The sequence below is a fragment of the Lampetra planeri genome, chromosome 3, assembly GCF_965212315.1.
Source record: "Lampetra planeri chromosome 3, kcLamPlan1.2.h2, whole genome shotgun sequence".
Taxonomy (NCBI): Eukaryota; Metazoa; Chordata; class Hyperoartia; order Petromyzontiformes; family Petromyzontidae; genus Lampetra; species Lampetra planeri.
Genome location: NC_136109.1, coordinates 15,805,646 through 15,829,125, shown reverse-complemented (window position 1 = coordinate 15,829,125; position 23,480 = coordinate 15,805,646). Strand labels below are relative to the sequence as shown.

The following is a 23,480-nucleotide window of genomic DNA, read 5'->3' as shown; positions in this document are numbered from 1 at the left end:
TATATAAAACAGTTGACGATTTCTTCCCTCCCCAATTGGACAGTTTGGTGGTTGTAGTTGTATAGAAGTCGTTTATAAATGTTGCTGGGGACTGGTGGTGGCATAGTGGTTCGTGCACTGTATTCAGAACCTGATGAGTTTGATTCCCAGCCATGGCTATCAGCAGCGGTGAGTGATATCTGAGCCGGTGCTGTGCCCCTCACCCTATTCGCCAGCACACACTGATGAGCGTGGCGAAGTATGACCCAACCATCCTCTCGACCAACACGATATGGGTAGGCCTTCATCCAGCAGTGGATTGATAAATGGTACATTTTTAAAACTTGTATCAGAAACCTTATTGCTTCCGCTTTATGAATGCTGTACAGTTTCTTATACGAGTTCATCTCTGCATAGCCCAATCTTAATTTTTGCTTAAAAAGTGAAATCAATGTCTTAGTCTACCAAGTTCTTCTCTCAAATTGCATTAATGTATAGTGCACTTCAATATGCTAAATAATGTATACTTCGGAAATTATAGAGGGTTCCGGCGTGTTGTGAACCTTTGGACTTTGTGAATGTCCTGTTATAAGTATTAAACTATTAACCCCTCCCCCGTTCATTTTCGCTGATCAATGTACATGAATTAACTCTGCACGGCATGATATCACGCTCACAACATTGCCGGTGCTAATCCTGAACAAGTACACATGTGCCGTGAAAAGGCTCTGTCAAAGGTTTTTACCATAATCAAGTGATACTCGAGCATGTATGCCCATCGAGAATTAGCACATGCACACCTAGCCAGCACCCACAAATCATTGTTAGTACATCTGTTATGTGAACATTCCACAAACAGATGTATTTTCCAAATTTACATATTAGGTGGCCACACTATACATGTATACATACTTACACTCAAACCGAGAGTATTGTGCGTATGTACACACATGAGGCCGTTTACCGAGACAAGCATTGCAGTGGTGTCCACAAGCCCCAAAGGGAAGACTTAAGACCAGATGGCAGGAGACTGTTCGGGAAGATTTTGAAGATAGCGTGTCTACTGTGCAGCAGCTGTGGGATCTGGTGAAGGGTAGAAAGCATTGGCAATGAGGTGCGATGGCATCAACGGCTTTGGCCACAGTGGCGTCTTGATCTTGATGTATACACACAATGTGAGTCATCAGAGTAATTAACTTCTTATCTCTGGAGTAGGCAGGAGAAATTAACAGATGATCTCTGCAGGCCAAAATAGCAAACAGAGCTGGCCTTGCATGCCACACGTTGGAGGGAGATGTTTACTTTTTAATGGAAGATATTTCAGATGCTGTCTCTTACCATGATTGCAGTTGGTTTTCATAGCGGTCATCTGTGCCTGTATCCTCCACGGTGTTTTTTCATTACTGATTCTATTTGAAGTTACGTAATACCATCTCGCTTTTTTGACTCCTGGTATGCGGGATTTTTTCTCTCTCACATTTCATTGGTTAGCAAGTGGTTGCAGCGCTGTTCAGTTTTTCAATCTGGTCCATATAGGTCATTTCCTAGAAAATGTTGTGTCGACAAAAGGTTAGGCTTTGTGTTGGACATTTTCACCAGGCAACTCTAAAACGAAACTATTTTTTATTTTACCAGGTCAGGCATGCTGAGCTATATTGCTCTTTCTCAGAAGCGACCCGGCCACAGAGTCAGGATCGAACTTTCATGTGGAAATGTAGAGCAGATAAATGATCTTAAATGCATGTTTCTAAATGTGGAGGGAAAAATCAGTGGACCTGCATAACAATCCACGCCACCACGGGGAGAACATATAAACTTCAAATATACAGGCATCAGAGTCAGGATCGAACCCACGACCTCCTGTATCCCAGGCGAGGTTGTTAACAACTCGCCACCGTGGCGCCCCAACTCAATGGGTACTTACCTGAAAGGGTCATTGAAGCCTGGGTCGTTTGCGTGAAGATGACCGTAATTCCCATTACCTGCTCAAAAATGGCCCTTTCAGAAAGTGGAAATGAGAGGCTTTGTGCTCTGTTGCCTAGATACAGGTCAGATGCGATCGCACATTCGCAAAGTGGAACGTTGTGGACCCTTTTGAGCCAAGAGGCTTGCTCTGCGCGGCATACGGTTCTCATTTAAACAGGGCTTCAACATAAAAAAGGGGAGTTTAGCACGGGGCTGACGTCACACGCAGTTTAACCCAAGAATGTGGGCATAACAGGCAGAACAAATGCAGTGTGGAGGATTCAGCTGGGAACTGCAGCCAAGGCTTCTAAGGGAGCCCTTGTCTTTTCCCAGTCATCAAATCGGCGCCAGTTTGTGTCTCAAACTGCAAATGGTTAGCCTTTAACGTGAAGCCCAGGTAAGTCTGAATTCATATTCTGTTTTTTTTTCCATCATTCAATCGTTGTCGAGATGGGAATTTTTTGTATCAAATGGCAAGATGTTATCTGCATGAAAGAACCCATAAGAGCTCAAATTATTCACATGCGCTGTGCAGAGAAGACAATGAAAGTAATTCTTCTTTGCTTTTGATGAGCTTAACCTTCGGAGGCTATACGTAAACAAAATTGTACTTCTAAAAGAAATGTGATTGTTGTTACTCGGGCAGCTGCGTCATGCGTGCATCTAATTCAGTGGCACTTTGAGGTCACAGATGTGACTTAAAGAGCTAACTAACTAGCGCTGTGAATGCTTAGAATTTTAAACTGCTTAGAATGTGTAATACATTTTGTATCTCAGTGCTGCAGACACTGTCATGCCATGAAGTGCTCCCCGCATTATAAAAAATGTACCTCCGAACGCTTCAATCATTTTGCGAGATTGGAGCGGAAATTCATAAGGGGCGAAACCCAGTGAACTTATAACGGCTGCTACTGCGAATTTTTTTTTTCACGAAATGTCTTTTCTGTAAATCGCTCTCGTCATTTTCCCTCTCCACGTCCTGCTGGCTTTTATGGAAAAATGAGGTTTCAGAAGCCGCGCGTGACCCGGTAAGCCAAGCGGGTCACCACAGTTCAGATATGCTTCCGCAGTCACGCATGCTGCCTGCTTAGTACATGTGTGCAACAGCTTGACAGAGCTGCAAGCATCTTGTTTCTGCGTCGTAAAGATAATTAACATGTCGGTCAGTTTTAATTCGTGGTACTTAATGGTATGCCAGAGCAGTCATAATGTAGCAGGAGCAAACCTTTCCAAGAATGCAATGACAACATTTTAATGTTTCGACACGAGAGGCGTTTGTTTGTAGGCATATTTGGAGATTATCGGTTGTGCAATAGTTGAACGGAATGAATCCAGTCCTCGGCAAGAGGTGGTACATAATACTGGAATGTGTTGAGAATTTCAGTATAGGTTTATTATTGCCAAAAAAAATCGTCAATATGTGAAAAAAGGACCGTTCCTCAAAACGCCACCAATTGTATACCTTTAGGCTTTGGAAGGAAGTGTTATTGATGCATGTGTTGTTGAGGTGTTTGTTGTTTGTCCTTGTGCACCACCGCCAATACAATATCACCCAAGAATGTGTTATGTTATAACTCGTATCTTATGGATTCTTGCGGTTTTCTAGATGCAATATACGTTTTGTAGTAAAGCTAGTACTGTATAAAGTTAAAATTCAGTATTCACTCTGAAGCAATACAAAAGTCCACTCGTTAGAACTTAGTTGCAAAATATCCCACATATTAAAATATTTCTAGCACAGTATATACTTAATCGTCATCACCAGCTATTTTATATCAACTGCTGGATGGTGTCATGACCGTCCCTCACGGCTGATCTCATCAATACATCTACGCAAGCAGTTGCCCTCTCAATTATGTTTCCTTCTGCAATTGTGTCACCAGTCTCATCCATCTGCCGTCATTCCCTCCAGTGATGTTGTTCTACCAAAGCCCATTTTACTTCACAGTCAATATGTCATATTTTAAAAGATATTCGTTTGTTCTCTCCGATTCAAGTGTCCATCTTTCCCAGACTCCATTTGGAATTGTTTGTGGCCAATGGTAAGATACGCCTTTGCTACAAACAGCTTTCCCTTTGTCGATGCACCGCTGCACAAAGGCCTCCTCCTCATGCCTTGTAGGCCATGGGCGGTTGTTTCACTTTTCTGGTGCAGTGCAGGTTCGTAAAGGGGCTATACAAAACTAATTCAAATATCACTTGCTGCTTGTGTTAGCCATGGACAGGCATTGAACTCGGGTTTCTGGATTCATGGGGCAATGCACTAACTCCTGTAAAGGAAATATAGTATCTGCTGCCCCTCTGAATCGAGCGAGTCAGTGCTATTTGCCTCTGATACATTCTGACTGGTTTAGCTAATGTATTGAGTGGCAGATAAATATATAAGTTCTGGACCTGTTGTAGCAGGTCTCTGATATAAATGGCATAGTCGGTGTCATTTCAGATTTGTGCAATTCTTTAACTTAGGAAGGAACTTAAGCAGTATTTTTTTTAAATGTAATATAAGCAATATTTCCTGTGAATGACTTTGACGCAGAAGCAGGTGAAATATACTAAAATCATATGGCGATGCCTTGAGTTCATGGTATCCTTACAAAAACATTTCCCTAGCTAATTATTGTTGAGTAAAATGAATGTAAAGTACACTGTGTGTGCCACTCATTGAATATCCAAAGGGAATCCCGGGAACATCGTGAGAAAAGTTGAAATGTGTCTCACGGTGTGATATGAATGTTAAAATCTGAAGGGGGGAAAAAATACCGTCAATGTACAGAACACATAAACATTACCGTAAGCTGAGAACATGTATGACATTATTTAGTCAAATATAATCATGTTATATATTTTTAATTTGGCAAAAATTTGACGATGAAAATGTGCCCCTACTGTAATATGGGTAATTATTAAAACATGACACCACTTTGTGCAAGTAATTTTAATGAGAAACCGATTTACTATACGACGTGTCACACCGCTTGGGGCAATTAACATATGGGATTATTGGAGTTTTAATGTAATTTCGGAAGCTTAATAGCTCTGCGCTGCCTTTAAAAAAAATTCTACATCAGTGCTCGGACTTCTTTCTCGGGGTATTGTTTTAGTCATGGAGATCAGCGGCTACTTATCTTTAATATACAAAGAATGAATACCTTGACCAGGTTAAGTTTGGCAAGCATCAAAGACATTTTTTTCCCATTGAAGCATCAATCCAAAAAAATGCATGCTGGATTCAGACTGCTTTGAAGACACAAGTGTATTTAACAGGCGTTTCCAAATCGGTGCCGTCTAATCCCCAGTGATATACGTGGGTAAAAATCTTGGTACGTCTCGTGCCCCAGCCTCCCTTGGTAATGTCTGAGTCTGACAGGCACTCCGAGGCTGCTGGGAAATAGTGGAGGGGGAGGAGGAGGAGGTCAGGTTTCTGCGTTAGTCGAAGGTGGACGAATTGGGGAGTGGGTTTGGTGGGGGCAGGGATGAAGCTGTTGGGGGAGGGGAAGGGGGTTAAACGTTGAATTGCACCATCGGGATGAGATTGAGAGGCTGGCCGGGCCAGTCCGTCGCAGCACACGAGTGGGTGAGCAGTAAACGCCCGCACCTCCGATGAGAACGGTTGCCTATGTACGGTACTAAATAAGTTGAACATACATACATACACACACACGCGCACCAAAAAAAACTGCCGCTTATTTGCACGTATTCAGCTCCCCCCTTGTCCACGTCACTCAGCCACAGGCAATGTCGCTGACCAGCCGTCCGTCCGTCTGGGTGAGTTTATTTTGTCTCTGCTGCTGTTCTTGTGAAAACAAGGGCAACTAGTCATAACTGCATTTAGATTACACTGATTGAGTTTATTTGGAAAGCTCCTGATTCCTGAAGTGATGCAGACGTCACTTTTGTACGTTGAGTTTATTTGTTATGTGATGTGTTTGTTTTTGTATTCTTTTGGGGGAGTCTTTAATAAATGAATGTTTTTGTTATTTTCTATAACCAGTGTTTAAGTGCTATGTTGTTGGTGTTTAATTTATTTGGATAAAGATGATGGGGGGGGGGGCGTATTCTCTGGAGAGGGCAATAGTGGCTGAATTACATTTGACTAAATACATCAAGCATTAAAATGCATGTGAGCCAATGGCAATCCGCAACACAATACACGTTATATAATGTTGAACCAAGGGAGGAAAAGAGTTCGTTTTCTCTTCAACCACAATAGCACGTTTAGCTGCTTTGTGTGAATGCACTGCGGAACAACAGTGTGCCAATACCCATGCCAGGTTAGGGCACAATGTACTTGCTTGAATGTACAGGTTCTCAAGTATGCTTGTGGTTGATATGCCGAAGGGTTTCACACATCTTAACCGAAACAAACTTCAGCTGAAATAATGTACTTCCTGGCATGCGCTGAGACCTTGAAATGTATTGAAGAAATGCTAAACATACTCACTCAGAGTCTAGCACGCATGGCAAAAACACAGCAACTTAAACCACGCATCAACATCAATTTGGGTTTCTCAAAGTAGTGAACTTTTTGCCGTTCTGGCAACACGTTCCTTCACCCCGCGAAGTACTGACCTGTATCATTTACAGTCAATTTACAGTTAGCGGAAAGGTTGCAGAGAATCTTTGCTGGACCTATTATGGCTTTCACAAAGTATTAACGTCCCAGTAGCTTGCCTGTCATATGCAACACTGGATGTTGCTCTACACGTTAAACGATTTTTTTTTTACATTCTGTGTTTGCCATTGTACTAAAGGCATCAGATACAGATTATAGCCTTTTTCGATATCAGATTGCTCACTCACAGCAGAGCAACACGTCCTAATAAGGAACAGACGTGGACTGAATCACTTTTCTGTGTCTAATCTGTGGACTTTTAATACCTTTTCTTTATGCGACACTATAAATCTGCAGTAAAAACAACATGTTTGTTTTGCTCTTTAACAGCTTTGCACCCTCTTGTGATAATACAGCCAAAACCATGTGCAAATGTTTATTTTACATGGATTTTCTCTTTTCAGTCTTCAATGGCTAGGCTCAGACCAGAACACTATATGCACATCAAGAAATCTCTGCATCAAACCTCTGAATTGTATTCACACTGTGGCTGAGTGTCCATATACAATACAGTACTTGTGTAGACATTGTCTCCATGATTCATGTTACCATTGCAGGTGCAACGATGCATCGATACATTGATTCATATCATCCCTTAAGCTCATGATACGTGTATCAGCTTGTGCCTGTAAGACATTTTTTTTGTTCATATACTTTGTATGTAATTGCTTCACATGACCATTCCAGCCACTAGGGGCCACTATATTCTCTCTTCTCGTCTCCCATTCAGCACCTTCACAGAAGCCGCTGGGTCCACGAACTTGAAGCAGCATTCCCTTCCAACGCTGCCGATCGTATTCTCTCTGTCGCTCATGTTTCCGTGTCATCCACCACAATGTCAATCTGCTTTAATCGCTCCTTTAATCAAAGCACGACAATTCATTCAATCACATGGGGGAGAGGGGACGAACCGTTACATCCCTAATAACCATTAATTCACGGCTATCTGCCTCTTAAAATGCAAGAACTGCGTCACATTGAGTGGACACACTTGAAGAAAGCTTTGAGAGTATCTTTTGTTTGGAACCTTAGAGAAAAAAAAATCGATGAAAAGTGTAGTTTCTGCTGATTCGGGGGAATCTTTTGTAAATTCCACATTTTGCCTCGTGGGTGATAAGCGAGAGTGAAAGTTGAAGCGCCCCGTGATGGTTAGATCATGTCCTGGTGGCGACAGGACGAGCCGGTGCGGAGAGGGTGCGGAGGCGGTGAGGTTGTCAGGGGATGAGACACATTTTGACAGGGCTGTTAACGTCGGCGCGACGGATGAGCAACACTGTCATGCACCGTGAGGCAAGGGGCTGCAATTTCTTCAGCAGCTCATTAGCCCCGTGCAACGCTAATTAATTGGCAGCGCAGGGTGGCAAAGAGCTAAAAAGATTTGCTTTCTACCCGACTTCAAATAGAAAAACACATTAGTCCAGTATACTGTATCTACAAGATGTAAAAACGTGTTCAGTGAGGTGAAATCATAATGCCCACTAGTGATCTGGTTAATATTCACAATTCTTGGTCATGATTATATGAAACATTTTAGTTATTTTTACATTGTGGATAATGGTATCGCCTGTAGTGGCGACATGTGGTGAAGTGAACCCGTTGGTGTAGTACTGTATACAGTGCTGCATGCAGGTCTCTCTCGCTTTATGCGGGTTCGATTCTGGCGATTTCGGCTATTTCGCGTATATGCAGCTAACCCCTATTTCTACCAGAAATTCGCTCTATGCGGTTGGAATTCACTGACTGCTGCGTGCACTACGCGCTACTCGGCAGCCAGTTGTCGCTAGCGGTCTCGCTTTGTGCACCCATTTCTTTGGGAAAGTGTCTCTATTGCTGCCGTGTAAAGCCAGGGAAACATGTGCAACACGCGGTTGTTGAAATATACTGTAAAATAAAAACATCACGACACACTATTATCAACATTGATTCTTGGAAATTGATACAGGAGCTTAACAATCGATGTTAATTGATTATTCAAATGCACCGTTCATCCCATAAATATCGGGGTTACTATACGAGAGGTCAGCTGGTAAGATAAACTAATGCATTATACTTATTCTTGGTTCTTTCGGTAATAGTTGTTTTGTGAAAAAAGTAAGGACGAAAACAATATAAAGTTGTCAGAAAAATGCACACATTTTACAATTGCTACAAATATCCGTGACAGTTGTAACAAATATCCGTTACATTGGTATATTGGTAACGGTTATTTGACTCTGCTCAATTGAATATTGGCCGTGTGATTTTTTTTCACGAAATAATTATGAAAGGGCTGGCTGGGATTTTAGACTTCGGAGAAGGGATATGGACTGCAAGCCAAAGGCTGCTTGGGGAACTGTGGAGACACCCGAGGAGAAAGAGCAATGTGCCATCGTGCAGAGACTGATGGTTGCGTATGTTCCGGCAATGAAGTACCCTGTCCTCGGTTGAATACTGCATTAGTGCAGTACTAATGCAAGACATGTTTCAGCGCTCCCTGGGCACTGCATACGGCTCACGTGACTTTCTGCTTTTATTTTGTTCTGTGTCTGCAAACATCCATGTAAATATGCAGCGAACCAAGGGGTCGTCCAGAACTTGAGCCATCCAATACGGCTTGCCCTTTAAAACAGACACATGATGATCTCATAGCTAGCTGCAGGAGATATCCACGAAGATTAATTCGGTATACTTTATAGGGAAGAAAAACACAGATGTTTGATATTACAGCACGAAGGGCCTGATGTCCATTGTCTCTCGGAAAATGTTAGGCAATAAAGAAGTCGGTGTCAAAAATTTTACTTTTTTTGCAATTGGCTTTCGTTTCTACTAAAACAACTGCAATAGGTGGTAGTTTTGTGCGTAATTTCTGCGCTGTGCTCCGGACGAAATTGAATATTTGAAACAAATTCAGAAATACCGAGGGCTTTGCAGGTGCTCTGTGTGTCGTGCTATATAAAGGTTTATGAGTTCTGAGACACGCGATCGGGTAACAACAACGACGACGCTGGATGTAGAGGCACACAGCTGCGGGGATATTACCTTCAGCGCTGCACCACATGTTTTAATATTCTCAATGAAAATTCTGGCACGGTGCAACAGTACTGCGTAGCGTTTAAAATGCTAAATCATACTTTATTATTTTGATACAGTACCCTTATTGCGCCTCAACCAAAAACCACGCAGTCCTAACAGGAGCCGCTCCAAGAAGCAGGCAACCACTCAATTGAAAATTGCTCCCAATTTCTTTTGCATTCATCGAACTCTAAACCGGCACCTGTATTAAATCAAATGCTAACAATTCTGGGTTGTGCTGTGTTATTAGTAATGTGAATAATAGTGGTTGTGAAAATAAATAAATAACCGCTCCTTTAAAATATAGCGCAACTAAAACGATTTTTTTAAGGTCACGGTCCTGACCCTTTTGTAGTGCCAATTTACTGTAGATTTCTGCGAAGCACAGTCTTTCACGTTTACAGCCCTGTCTCAGAGCGCTCCGTGTGACATGCAGGGGTGGCTGAGTTATTGCCTGCAATATCCCCACTGGTGCCTGCACAGGGTTCGGGTCATCTGAATGAAAGGCGCCCCACACACACACACGAGTGCTCCGCAGTGGGGTTTAGCGTTGCCCGCAATGCGCGCTCCCCTTTCCTCCTTTCGTGTACCGCATGACCCCATCCGCGACACGTCACGTGTTTAGAAAAGTCTACCGCCACTCACCGCCGACATCGCAGAATGGATATTCGAGATGGCTTCTTGGTCGAAGACGCGTCTCTCACGTGCACTGGCATGCTGGAAGATGGATATAATTGCGAACGATAATGAAAGACAAATGCTACGAGAAGGCCAATGGCAAAACCTCTCTTTGACCTTTGACTGCAGCTAGAGTGAAACTAAGCACCAATAATACCCTTCTGCTAGTAAATCCTGGGAAAGGGCTGTCGTTCAAACGTACCCACAGGTCCGTTAGTGAGAAATGGGCTGAGATGCTAGAAAAGAGCACGCTATTGATGCTGAGCCAATTGAGTACGGCCTGTCAAATCATATGAGCAGCTCTCCATTATCGCCAAATGCATGCACATGATATTAGAGACTCGCGTTGGCAGCACATACGAGAGCTGGTGCTTCCATTTAAACATTTGAATATTTTCATAAAACTACTTTTTGTGATACACACTTTAAACTAGATTTCTCAACCTCTTGAAATAGCCAACAACATTTTCTTGGTTAGTTGTGTCATGAAAGTTATTCGCATTAGTCACAGAATGTGTTTAGCCACTGGGATCATGCCGATAAAATATTGTCAAGGTTTTGACAAACACTTGGATTACAATCTTGATTTGAAGCTTTCGTGACTGCAGGAATCCATACTCTTTGGTTCCTTCGGTAAAGTCACGTAGGTAGAAATATATATTTTATGAATTAAACTAAGTGCCATTTTACCTTTGTTATCACTGAGATTCACTGTCTTTAATATGTCCTCCCTCATTGTTTTCATGTAAATTAAAATATTAATTCCTAAACTATGTAACAATAACGAGACGTAATTCTGACAGTTTTGCTGCCCATTTGTCAATAAACTGGTCAGTCGTGGGGGTTGTTTGACCATACTTCACCACACTGATAAGCGGGTGTTGGTAAATGAGTGGTCGAGGAGTAGTTAAAATATTACTCAAATTGATGTTAGCAGTGGCTGGGAATCGAACTCTGGTCGCCAAGTTCACAGCGCTGAGCGCTAACCACTGAGCCGCCACTCCACACCCGGGAGAATAAACATCGGCGTCAGTTTTAGCAAGGATGCACACGTTCAATCTGAAGTGAAAATTATTCATCTAACTTCAGTTGCCTGTTTTACTAAAAACAAAAATCTAAAATAAGCTCCCACTGTGCCATACGTAGTCGGCTGTTCTTGAGACGGTTAGCGTTATTCAAAAACACGAGACTTTGAATTATTTGAGCATGTGTACTCTCACATTTTAAAAACAGGCTCTAAGGCCGTCGAAAGGTTTTCTTAAGCAATCATTTCTATCCCCATTCCCTGTCAAATGTGTGCCCAATAATGTGAGGTCTCTTCCTCAAGAACGCTGGCACAGTGAATGACAAAGCATTCATACGGCCGCACGATGCAATTGTTGCGGTCTAATTATGTCATTTTTCAGCAATGCCGCTGCAATTTTCCATTGAGTGACGGAAATATTATTGAAGCCATAAAAATTGCAGGCAGTCTCTGTAAATCCCGACACCAATGCAGATTATAGACAGCAGTAAAAGAGGTGGTTAAGATTTGAATGCATCATTTCAGATACTTCAGTGAATGCTGAAGTATGCAAATACATCATCACCAAAGAGATGGATTGCTCATATCACACATTCGCAGTGTGATGTGTTAGTCACTGTACGCATAGTAAATGTTTTTCTTTGTCTCCATTCACGTACTACTTTCGCACCTCCGATTAGCACGGTTGGCTACGTACGGTGCGAAAGAAGTTAAACAGTTTCCGGCCTGGTGAAAGTGTTTCGAATTCGTTTTGGGCCTTGATATATGTAGGTGAAGCTGCACGCACAGTCTGTTAAATGGTATACATAAAGGTGCAGCCCTGCAATTACTCAATCACGCCCCTGCTGGCAGAAGGCCTTAACTAAAAACTGTTCTAGAGAGATTTGAAGTTTTCGTGACTGCAAAGATTCATACTCTTTGGTTTTTTCGGTAAAGTCACGTAGGTAAAAATAAAAAATAAATTAAATCACGACGTTTCGGGCGCAACACAAGCGTCCTTCTTCAGGTGGGGACAACTTAGCGAAAGCACACCGCTTAAAAAGAAGCACTCTTGTGTTGCGCCCGAAACGTCGTGATTTAATCTATGTAAATTTTTTACCTACGTGACTTTACCGAAAAAAACAAAGAGTATGTTCTAGAGAGCCCTTCTTTCTGGAGGCTGTTTTGTATGTCTCTTCCATGCTGGCCAGACATCTTAGAAGAAGTGGGAGCACCCACACTTTTAACTCCCACCACATGCGATTTGCCGACCTGCTAACTGTTGCAGATCCATTCCTGCTACGGAGTGGGCAGAGGCAATGGGAATTTAAGAAAGTGGCCCATTGTTTCAACTTTTCGCACCATGAGATTGAACTGGCAATCTCAGGCTTTGCAAAGCCATAGTGCTAACTCATTACATCACAGCAGTATCCCACAGTGTCTGTGGTTTGATCGAATTTAATGTATAAGTTGAAGTGTATTGAATAAGCAGCACAGTGCACTCTGTAATATCGACTTGTTTTTTTAAAATTATTATATACAGTACATTTTATTAATGTATATATAGCCTTTATTTTGTTAGGTGAGAGCTCTTTTTGGAGACAACACATCTCTGTGAAAAGGGCAACTTCAGTCGACAAATGACAGCAGTGCATTCATTTTTTAATTAAGCCACTTCACCAGACATGATATGCATATCCTGCCACATCAAAGTAAGACTGCTGGCATAATATTAGGTTTCTCTCACATTGTAAATTGACCAAAAAGTAATCATATATGTGTGCAGTGCTCACTCACACATTGTATTACTGCGCCGTATTGTGTAATTCATAGCAGTCAGCTCATTAGATACAAGCCATAGCCAAACCAACCAAACCAAGTTTGGTTTATAGAGGCCAGAACATTTCAACATTCTCAATTATACGTTTGCTTTTTTTTAAACACAATTTCGGATAATGAAACACCCTGCATTATTCATATCTAGAGTAATTATTGTAATGATATTCAGTGCACAATCAGAGGTCGCAAGTTCAAATCGGCCATGGGTTGACTCAGCCCATCATCGTTTCAGGGTTGATAAAAAAAAACGAGCAGGCTTTCGTGGTAATTAGGTTAAGCTATTCTAAGAATGACTGATCCCTACCATGAGATGACATTTAGATGCATGTATTCTAATTGAAAGAATAGATTTCCCATTGATGATTTAATGCATTATTACATGCCTCGTAGTCATCCATTAACATCACCATCTTCATCTTAATTTGGATGAAATTAGACCCTCACTGTCGTCCTCTTCTTTTTATTTCGTGATATTACACGTAATGGGAAGGCCACTCTGTGGCTAATGTGGATCATCCAGGCACCATGGCTATTACGAGTTGCGGATGAAAAGGCTACAAGGGATGAGGGAAATTGTCTTGTCATGTAGTTGACTTCACCGAAGGGACCCCGTTACTGCCGAAAGCGCTTTCAGGGGTGCTGTGCTTGAGCTACTCAAGTTACAGCTCTTCGATTACTTATTGTATTGCCGATAACTCACTACTTTTAAGACGTTCAAGGGCACCGGTATAAAAAACGCTTTACAAAAGAAGCTAGGTCAGGGCTTCGGTTCTCTTTTTTTTAATGAGACGAGACCGACGATGATTGACAGGTTTAATTCAAATGCACTGTACTTGAAATTAAAAAAAACTAGCGCTCACCGAACTGAGCTACGGCATTGCCCGCCCAGTTCTCCTCCTTGAATTACACGTCCGATTGAGGCATTAACCTTAGTGCCCGCTCACTGTTATCAGGGCAGTGTTTAACTCAATGGGAAAAAAAGCACACGTACAAATATCGATATCCCAGACAAGAGAGGAGTCCATTTTGTTGCATGTCTTTTACCAGCACTACAAATGTAATACAAGGGACTAAATATTGCAACTGGGCGTGCGTGTGGTTGTCGATCCAGTGGGGAAAAACACTGTCATTTTTGGGAGTATGGAATAACAGGTAAGACAATTGACTAATGAGAGCAGTCATCCTCAGATCGTCTATAAAGATGATCTGAGGATGTTATGGCAATTGGCCGAGGTCACTGCATGTCACGGCACAAGTGCACCGTGGGTGGAAGGCGACCCGACAACATATGAACTTACCTCTAAGATCTCGGCTTAAAGCTTTCGTGACTGCAGGAATTCATATTCTTTGGTCTTTCGGTAAAGCCACGTAGATAGAAAAAATTCTAAAAAAGAATAACAATATCACGACGTTTCCATCGTAACATGCGCAATCGTCATCATTGTGTTGCGATCGAAATGTCGTGATATTGTTATCATTTTTTAAATTATTTTTTCTATCTACGTGGCTTTACCGAAAGACCCAAAGAATATGATTACCTCTAAGATTTATGAATACTAATGGCTGTTGTGAATGATGAGCACCGCCAGTCCTGTGGTTCCCTTGACGTCGAAAGATCTCACCAACTCAGCGTGGAGATTTGACATCACACCCAAGAATGGTGGGATTTTCATCTGGACATGCGTCGCTGTGGTAAGGCAGGAATTAAATAGAATGCTGTTTCTTTTTTGGACGCGTGTAATTTAGATGAGGTAAGATTCCCGTCCACGCACATGCACCATGTCTCAGGCACAGGAAGAACCTGAGTGTGTATTTAGTTGCCTTTACAGCTCAGTGAGCAAGTTAAAGAGGACACTCGAGGATCTGCGGTTGATTGCACCGCACGGCGATTACCTATCCACCTTGTTTCTCGCATCAGAGATAGAGAAACAGACAAGGAGAGTAAAGCAATGGCCTTCAAGAGACCGTAATAAAATTGTCCAGTCACCTGTTTTTAATTCACAGTAATTGAATGCAATGTGGAGATTCCTCTGTATACAGATTCAGAATATAAGTGCACCTTTCTAAAGCACGCTGCGATGTCGAGAAAAGAACATCACTGTGGATGCTTGTTATCCTTCCCGCCAACCTCTTATTGATACTTACAATCTTATATGAAGGTGTAAGTCGACGAGGTCTTGATTATACAAATAGATCAACCTCAGCTTAATGCATTGTGGTTGTCATCGGCATCATCATCCTCTGCCCCCTCCCTCTCTCCGCCCCCGCCCCCTCTCTATATTTAAGGCCTCGTCACAGAGACGATCTCTCTTTGTGCCGATACGTGTTCTCTCTCTGTGTATCTTTGTGATATATGTCTGCTTATATGTCTGTCTATAGTTTTCTGGTTAGATTTTTGTTGCTATTTCTTTTATACCTGATGATGATTGCTTGTGTTGCAATCGAAACGTCGTAGTATGCTATTATTTAATTTATTATTTTATCTTTATACGTGACTTTACCGAAAGAACCAAAGAATAATTCCTGCAGTCACGAAAGCTCCAAAATTAAGATCATCATCCCTGCTCAATACCGCTGCTGTACGAGAGCCTCCTCAACCCTCTCGCCATCTTTCACGATCTCACAGCTGTGGCTTCGCATTTTGTAATTCTATCGAGGTTATAGTTGCATATTCTCAAACCTCTGGTCATTTATTTTCAGTTTATCTTTTGGTTCAACACTGAACATGCGTGCGTGCGACAAGAGGGGTCAACATTGTTGAAAAGTTGATAGTTGCACTATTCTCGTAGATTTATTTTATTTAAGAGGCAAGTAGATGAGAAAGTTCACGGATGTAAAAGTACCCTCCCTCTCATACTTGCACTATTATGATAAATACATCATTGAGTGGTGCAACCTTGGCCTATCCACACAAGTAATAGTTTACCACTATTGCAAATAACGTGGGGACATGCGGATTAATGCGGTTTTACCTATCTGCCATGAAAAAATAGGCAACGTAATGAAAGAAATAGTTTTTAAAAAGTCAGTTATTTAATAAGGAAAGCCTCAAGATATATATTTTTTGCAAGCGGTTGCTGCTTTGGCATGTTTGTCCAACACCATTAACGAGTGTTTGACACGTGCAGAGAAACTGGGAAACCTGGATAAAACCAGCGAAAAAACACCTCCCATCACTTGGTCACATCGCAACCACACGTTTCAATCATCCGGCAAGCTCTGGTGGTTACCCAACCAAGTATGAAGCATATTCAATCTTGCTTAGCTTCTGAGGTCGAATGGGATCATGCACATGCAGGTTAATTTAACCATTGAAACATGATGCTCAGCGCCACCCTTTTATCTTGAGTATTTATTGGCCATAATGTGTTCAAAACTAACAGCCAGACGCGTTGTCAAGCATAATAAGAAATTATAGGAGCTAAAAGATGGTAAACTGTTAATATTTAAACTATAAAAACTAAGGGAACCTCATTTGCCAGTAAAAATATGATAATTGGTTCTTTACCCTTCTATCTGGCAACAAAAACTGACACCTTTTTACAAGGAGTCATGTTTGCATAGACCGCAATACCTGCAGTCATAATACAAACAAAAGAACATAACTCTGATAATGTGCACTGTCCTTGAAGTTGATTGGTCCACACCCGAGACAGCTTTCCTTAGAGCCTAGTCTCATATGGGTTGGACCAGATGACGCCAAAAGGCGCACAACTCAAAGACAATGCACCATCAGAGTATGAGAGCTCGGGGCAAGCATCTACACTATGGGAACCTCATTTGCCAGTAAAAATATGATAATTGGTTCTTTACCCTTCTATCTGGCAACAAAAACTGACACCTTTTTACAAGGAGTCATGTTTGCATAGACCGCAATACCTGCAGTCATAATACAAACAAAAGAACATAACTCTTTTGGCGTCATCTGGTCCAACCCATATGAGACTAGGCTCTAAGGAAAGCTGTCTCGGGTGTGGACCAATCAACTTCAAGGACAGTGCACATTATCAGAGTTATGTTCTTTTGTTTGTATTATGACTGCAGGTATTGCGGTCTATGCAAACATGACTCCTTGTAAAAAGGTGTCAGTTTTTGTTGCCAGATAGAAGGGTAAAGAACCAATTATCATATTTTTACTGGCAAATGAGGTTCCCATAGTGTAGATGCTTGCCCCGAGCTCTCATACTCTGATGGTGCATTGTCTTTGAGTTGTGCGCCTTTTGGCGTCATCTGGTCCAACCCATATGAGACTAGGCTCTAAGGAAAGCTGTCTCGGGTGTGGACCAATCAACTTCAAGGACAGTGCACATTATCAGAGTTATGTTCTTTTGTTTGTATTATGACTGCAGGTATTGCGGTCTATGCAAACATGACTCCTTGTAAAAAGGTGTCAGTTTTTGTTGCCAGATAGAAGGGTAAAGAACCAATTATTATAAAAACTAAACTTGTTTTTTTTACCAGGTATGGCCCACTGAACTATATAGCTCTTTTTAAGAAGTGACCTGGTCACAAATGATAGCTCAACGAAGTGGCTTATCATGTGGAAATGTATTGCAGTCAAATACTCTTAAAGCATTTTTCTAAATGTGGAGGGAAAAACCGGAGGACCTGGAAAAAAAATCTACGTGACTACGGGGACAACGTGCAAACTCCAAATATACAGCAGGCGTCAGGGTTGGGATCGAACCCACGACCTCCTGTATACGAGGTGGGGTATTTAAGATCTTGCCACCATGGTGCCCAGAACTTTGGACATTATTCCACCTGCTGTCATGTCCCTTCTTGTCATGTTGCAAAATAGGGATTGTGTAGCCAGTCCACATGGACTGACAGGGCCAAGACACTTTTGTTAAACTCTATTCTGCGTTTGCCTAGCAAACAGCACGGAGATGAAAAAAGACGCGTAAAAAAAAAGACGAGGAAGGAGTGACGTTGGTTGGGTATTCTGCTGCAGTGGAAAGGAGAGGCCTGTGGTGGGGGTGGGCAACAGGGAGAGAAGAGGGGAGTTAAAGGCTGCACGGGAGTGATTTCATGTTTTTTCAGCCCTTTTCAAATGTCTGGAAAACATTTCTTTGAGCACTGTTGCCAAGCCAAGGCTAGGAACGCTGGGGCCCCGAGCCGCGCTGACCTTGTATGGAGCAGCGCCGTGGTGCAACTTGGCACAAAGCTCACGCTGGATTTCTGATGGCGAGATTGCGAGTGTCGTGAGCATTGGTGCAACACGCCAAACAGCCGAATCCATTTAGAAAAATAATAATAAATTGCTTTAACCTTTTTTGCATTAGCTTGAAAGGTGCCGTTAAAAGTCCTTTCATGTCAGCAGCAGCTGCGCTGGCCATCCGGTGAGGTCGTGGCAGAAAAATAAAAACACCTAAATAGGGTATAATGCTTGTAGTCACGTCAAGGCGCGATCGGCCATAACAGCTGTATTCACCAAACAAATATTTTGGTGCTTGCTCAATCCTAAAATTCATCTAAATTGCAAACAGACATAAGTGTAGCCACAAAGGAAGGGAAAAAAATTGCAGGTATTGGAATTGTTTACCCCAGTGCATGTGCTGACAATTATCTTTATTTTTTGGCTAAGAATAACTTTCCATTAGGTTGTCTGAACTGTTTTACATCACAAAGTATAGCTACGCTTTCCAAAAAGTGTCAAGTTCAGAACAGAACTGTCCCGTCGATGCTTTTAGATAGATTAAAGTCTTTGAGGGTTGTCGTTATTAAATCTCTCGAGTGCTAGAAAAATAAAATAATTTTAACATGTATGAATGGACTCTTTGCAGAAGTCAGCCCTTTCAGAATTTAAAATTGCATTGAGGCATTTATAAAACCAATGAATGGTCACATTTTCTGGGATGAGCGTGGGCTTTTTGGTGGCACTTTGGAAAATGTCAAGCTCACGTCTTTATGCAAATTGGTGTTCTTATATTTTACGTCACTCATTTGGGAAACATTTATTTGATTGTGTATTGTTTACACCAGCAGCTGGACGAATGCATTACCCCTACTAAATGTCTTTTAAAAACACATTGTTGGAGTCCACATCTGTCCTAGACTTGTGCATTTGTAAAGCTATAAAGCTGTCGCGAGATTAATGAATCAAATGAGATGCTTTGTAAAAAAAAAAGCTAGATCACGACATTTTTCTGAGTAAACAATGATTTTCTTTAATACGAAGCAGTTGTAATGTTGTGGTAACGTCCACATCAGAAGCTTTTTTCTGCTTAGGCTAGCACCTAGCACTGTCTTGCGCTCGCACCAATGGGACTGAAACATTCTCGACTCTGGTAAGTCGAAGGCAAAATATAATCTCAGATGCATTCAATGTTCAAAGTAGATTGAAAGTTCAAGGCAGCTAACAGCTAACAGCTGCAAATGTCCTTGTGTATGTCTTATAGATATCTGTATAAAAAGCATTTTGGTGTTTCTTGATTTTCATGGAAGAAATTGATTTTCCAAAATTGTGATACTGGCATATTTTCCCACTTGCAATGTATACACCCTGCATTTACACAATGCAACGCTACAGCCGGTGTCTCTATCTTTTTGTTTACCCTATTTCACATGTCCAGTGTGAATAAAAATACGAAGCCACATTCCCACATTTGCCTCTGTGATATTTTAAACGTATATTATGATTATCAGCCACACGAAGAGGTTAAATTGCTAATTATTTGTACAGCCTGTTTGTGCAATGCAAAATTTAACACAATTTAAACTGCCGCCTGCCAGATGTTATAGGGACAGAACGATCTTTTCGTGAGTAGATTTCTTTGCTGTAATTGCCACCCAAGAGACTTTGATGGTTTCACGGCTATTCTACCCTCTGTATTAGCACCTGTGCACAAAACAAACAAGACACCTTAGAAGATACCAAGTAAGATTTCAGACACCAAAATAGCACACTGTTCTCATTGCATCAAAACAATACAATGCGACTTTAACAAATCATATCCCACTTCACAAATCTCAAAAACTGCGTAGTTATTTAGAATGGGCGATGCATTTTTCGAAGGCCTGCCATGGTGATGATATTGTTTGTTTTGGATTTTATTTGCCTGAAGAGAGCCTGTGGCCCCTGCAGGCATGCCTTGGATCAGCCCGTTTCAAAGCTTCACAAAAGCCTCATCCTCCAGGGGATATTCGAGCAGTTCATCCAGATTGCTTGGCTCAGAGAAATACGACCATGCTGGCTTCGGCCCAGGGGAAAATATGACGGTGATCTGTGTGGATTGTAAACGCTAAACATGAAGAAAGTGTTGCAACAATTATCGGCAGTGCAGCGCAACTGCACAGCTGTTTCGGACGGAATGTGTTATTCCATTGGCCAAGTGTGTAGGATAAATTCGTGGTCTTTAACTCAAGGAAGATTTGATTAGGTCTGTGGTAGATTAATACTCATTGGCTGAATATTGTGCTACACCCTATGTAAATGCAAAGCCGAGTTTTTGTCCGTTGCATCATTGTGCACTCTGTATGCCGACAGCATATAAGCTAACTGAGCACGCAGTTGGAATTCTTCCAGTCGCCGTGATATGAGCCATAACAGATTGTTCGAAGCCTGATGGGAAAGTTTTGGAAGGGTGCTCATGGAAAGCTCCAGGACTGCAGCGATACTTTGATTTCTCGAATGTTGGTTTTCTGTAAAGACCACACGCCGGTCCATGTTCAAATGCTGAAGTTCGTCCAAGTCTGACTGTGCGTGGAATTTGCCACATTAATTTGATTGGCCACACTCCACTTAAACATTTTTTTGTTAGCTTATGTGGGGATGAGCGGTTGGATATGAATTTCAGAGACGCATTCCATTTCCAGAACCGTGAAAGAAGTTGACACCGTTAAATGTGTTGAGCGTATAAAACTTACATCAAAGTGCACCTCGATGTCCGGAAAGAAAATATGACTAACAGTTGGTGTAACCGTTTTCCAAATAATTGAAAACAATAAAAAAAAACTGGAATGATAATCATTACAGAGCCATAGTTCACCAACGCACTGATGAAGTGTTCCCATAGCACTCCAGTTAGGTAGCGCAATACCGCACAGACCTTCACCTTTACAGAAGGGTGTGAAGGAATGGAGGAGGCAGGCAAATGGAACAGCTGTGACATTTCTCTTGATGTATTTGGCTAGTGATGTTTGCGATCAAGTCGTGTGGCCGAGCCACACATTTTGCAGGTTTCTTTGCGAGCAAAAATTGATATTGAGTAGCTGGGCAGCCAAGTGGTGAGAGCACAAGCCGCAAAGCCATTGCAGCGCAGAGTCATCGGTTTAAATCCTGCAGTAATGGTTAGAGGTGTAAAAAGGTTTTTTTCTATCTGCTGTAAGGTACAGAGGTGTTAAAAGTCATCTTATATTACTCACACAAGTAAGCCAGTGTTTGCCGTCATTACAATAAAGTATAATTATTTAAAAATACCCAAAAGTAAAAAAAAATCTAAATCTAAAACATCTGTCCCTTCCATATAAAATTACCAAACATTTCCTTCAAAAGCAGATATTATATTGTTCGTATTTGACATTTGTAAAATAAATGTTATTGAACTTAAATAATGTTGCTGTTTTTATTTTACAATGTGTAAAGTCATTTTTTGTAAACCTTGAATATTAGCTGTGAATGATCATCCAATGTATTGAATATGTATTAGGCAAATAATTCTAAAATATGTGCAAATATACTAATACTCTGTACATAGAGCATATTTGTCACAGTCGTGCGCAGGTGCTCGATTGATTTTTTCATCACCGGAGTGTCAAGAGATAGCGATGACTTTGGGAGGTCTCCATCCAACAGTAGCTTGATCATGGCTGATGATGAAAGCATATTTGTGTGTATGTATGCATGTGTTTTACTGGTAGGAACCTCCTGGTTACACCAGCCCACAGGGGATTATTGTGTCCATCGTGCAGGGAGGGGCTGGGTGGGGAGGGAGGGGCTGAGTGGGTGGGGAAGGGAGGGTGGGGAGGGGCTGGGTGGGGAGGGTGCGGCTGGGTGGGGAGGGGAGGGTGGGGAGGGGCTGGGTGGGGAAGGTGGGGCTGAGTGGGGGGTGGGAGGGGTGGGGCTGGGTGGGGAGGGGCTGGTCACCCCGTGGTGCCCTTATAAAACTCAACGTTTAACCTACTCACGCCGGCTTGTGCCCGCCCTCACAGTCGGGCATATTTGCGGAATACACCACGCCGCTGTTGACCCTGACCTAGCAACCCAACGTTCCTACCAGCTCCCTCCGCAGGAATGTTTTTAGTCGTGTCGTGGTTAGTGTGCTGCACTATGAACCCGACCACCCGGGTTTGATTCCCGCTCACGGCCACCACCAGTGAAGATTAATTGAACTGGTCCTGGGCCTCCCCTAGGTCGACTGAGCCCCAAATGAGTACCTGGTGCAGTGTGTGAACATCGCTACTCGGGAGACAAAGGCAAGCCCACCATGGTGCTGGCGTCCCACCCCCACGTGTGCAGTGCTGGGCTAACAGAACTTGCCCCAACAGTCTATTAAGGCTAAACAGGGGATCTTTGTCTTTGTTTTTAGGAGGCTGGCTGGCTGATCTGCAAAAACAAACTTCACACGCCAAGATGATGTCACACCTCTTCTCTGCTACCCATCAAGTCATATGAGACCCCACACTCGGTATGTTAATTTCGCAAGAAATGCTGCAGATTTTCACACGTAAGATAATCTCACGTACCTCTGGAATACAGTACATTTTCTGTCGTGTTCTTTGATATAGCTAGACAAGTAAAAGTCTCAGTTATTTGAAACTGTTACCTGTACTACATTTATTGTAAATGTCTTCCCACTTCACCATCAAATACACATGTTGTGTTGATTCTAAATTTGAAGTTTTCGGGACTGCAAGGGTCCATACTCTTTGGTTTTTTCGGTAAAGTCTGTTTTGATTGCAGATAATTTTGTCATAACTTTCACGTATATACAATCAATTAATCAAGTAAACATCTATATTACCATGGCAAAATAAAGCCACCACCATTGGAAATGAGCACCGCCATCAGAGACACTTTATCGACTATTACCCAATGATTGGAATGATGCCGTGGTGTAATAGTTAGCTCACTGGACATTTAATCCAGAGGTCGCCGATTCGATCTCACAGTGGGGCAGTTGAAACAATAGAGAGAGGTTTCTGAAATCCCTCCACCTCTGTTCACCCAGCAGTACAAAATTGGTGCACCGGTTAGTCATTCGCCAGGTCGCATGTCTTTAGATTATTGAAATTATTTGGCTGCTATACATTTCCACATAATTAGCCACTTCGTTGAGCTATCATTTATGGCCAGGTCGCTTTGGAAAAAGAAGCTAATAGCTCGCTGGGTCTTACCTGGCGAAATAAAAG

General features: G+C 42.1%; 1 protein-coding gene across 3 annotated transcripts in view; it reads left to right on the top strand.

Annotated features, from left to right (window-relative positions):
• The window catches only part of SNCAIP (synuclein alpha interacting protein), a 223,611-nt gene that overhangs the window by 81,423 nt on the left and 118,708 nt on the right, over positions 1–23,480 (top strand). For all 3 annotated transcript variants that reach the window (XM_078621833.1, XM_078621816.1, XM_078621826.1), the window contains exon 2: positions 22,658–22,756. The gene's annotated coding sequence lies outside the window, so the exon portion shown is untranslated. The remainder of the gene's footprint in view (positions 1–22,657; positions 22,757–23,480) is intronic.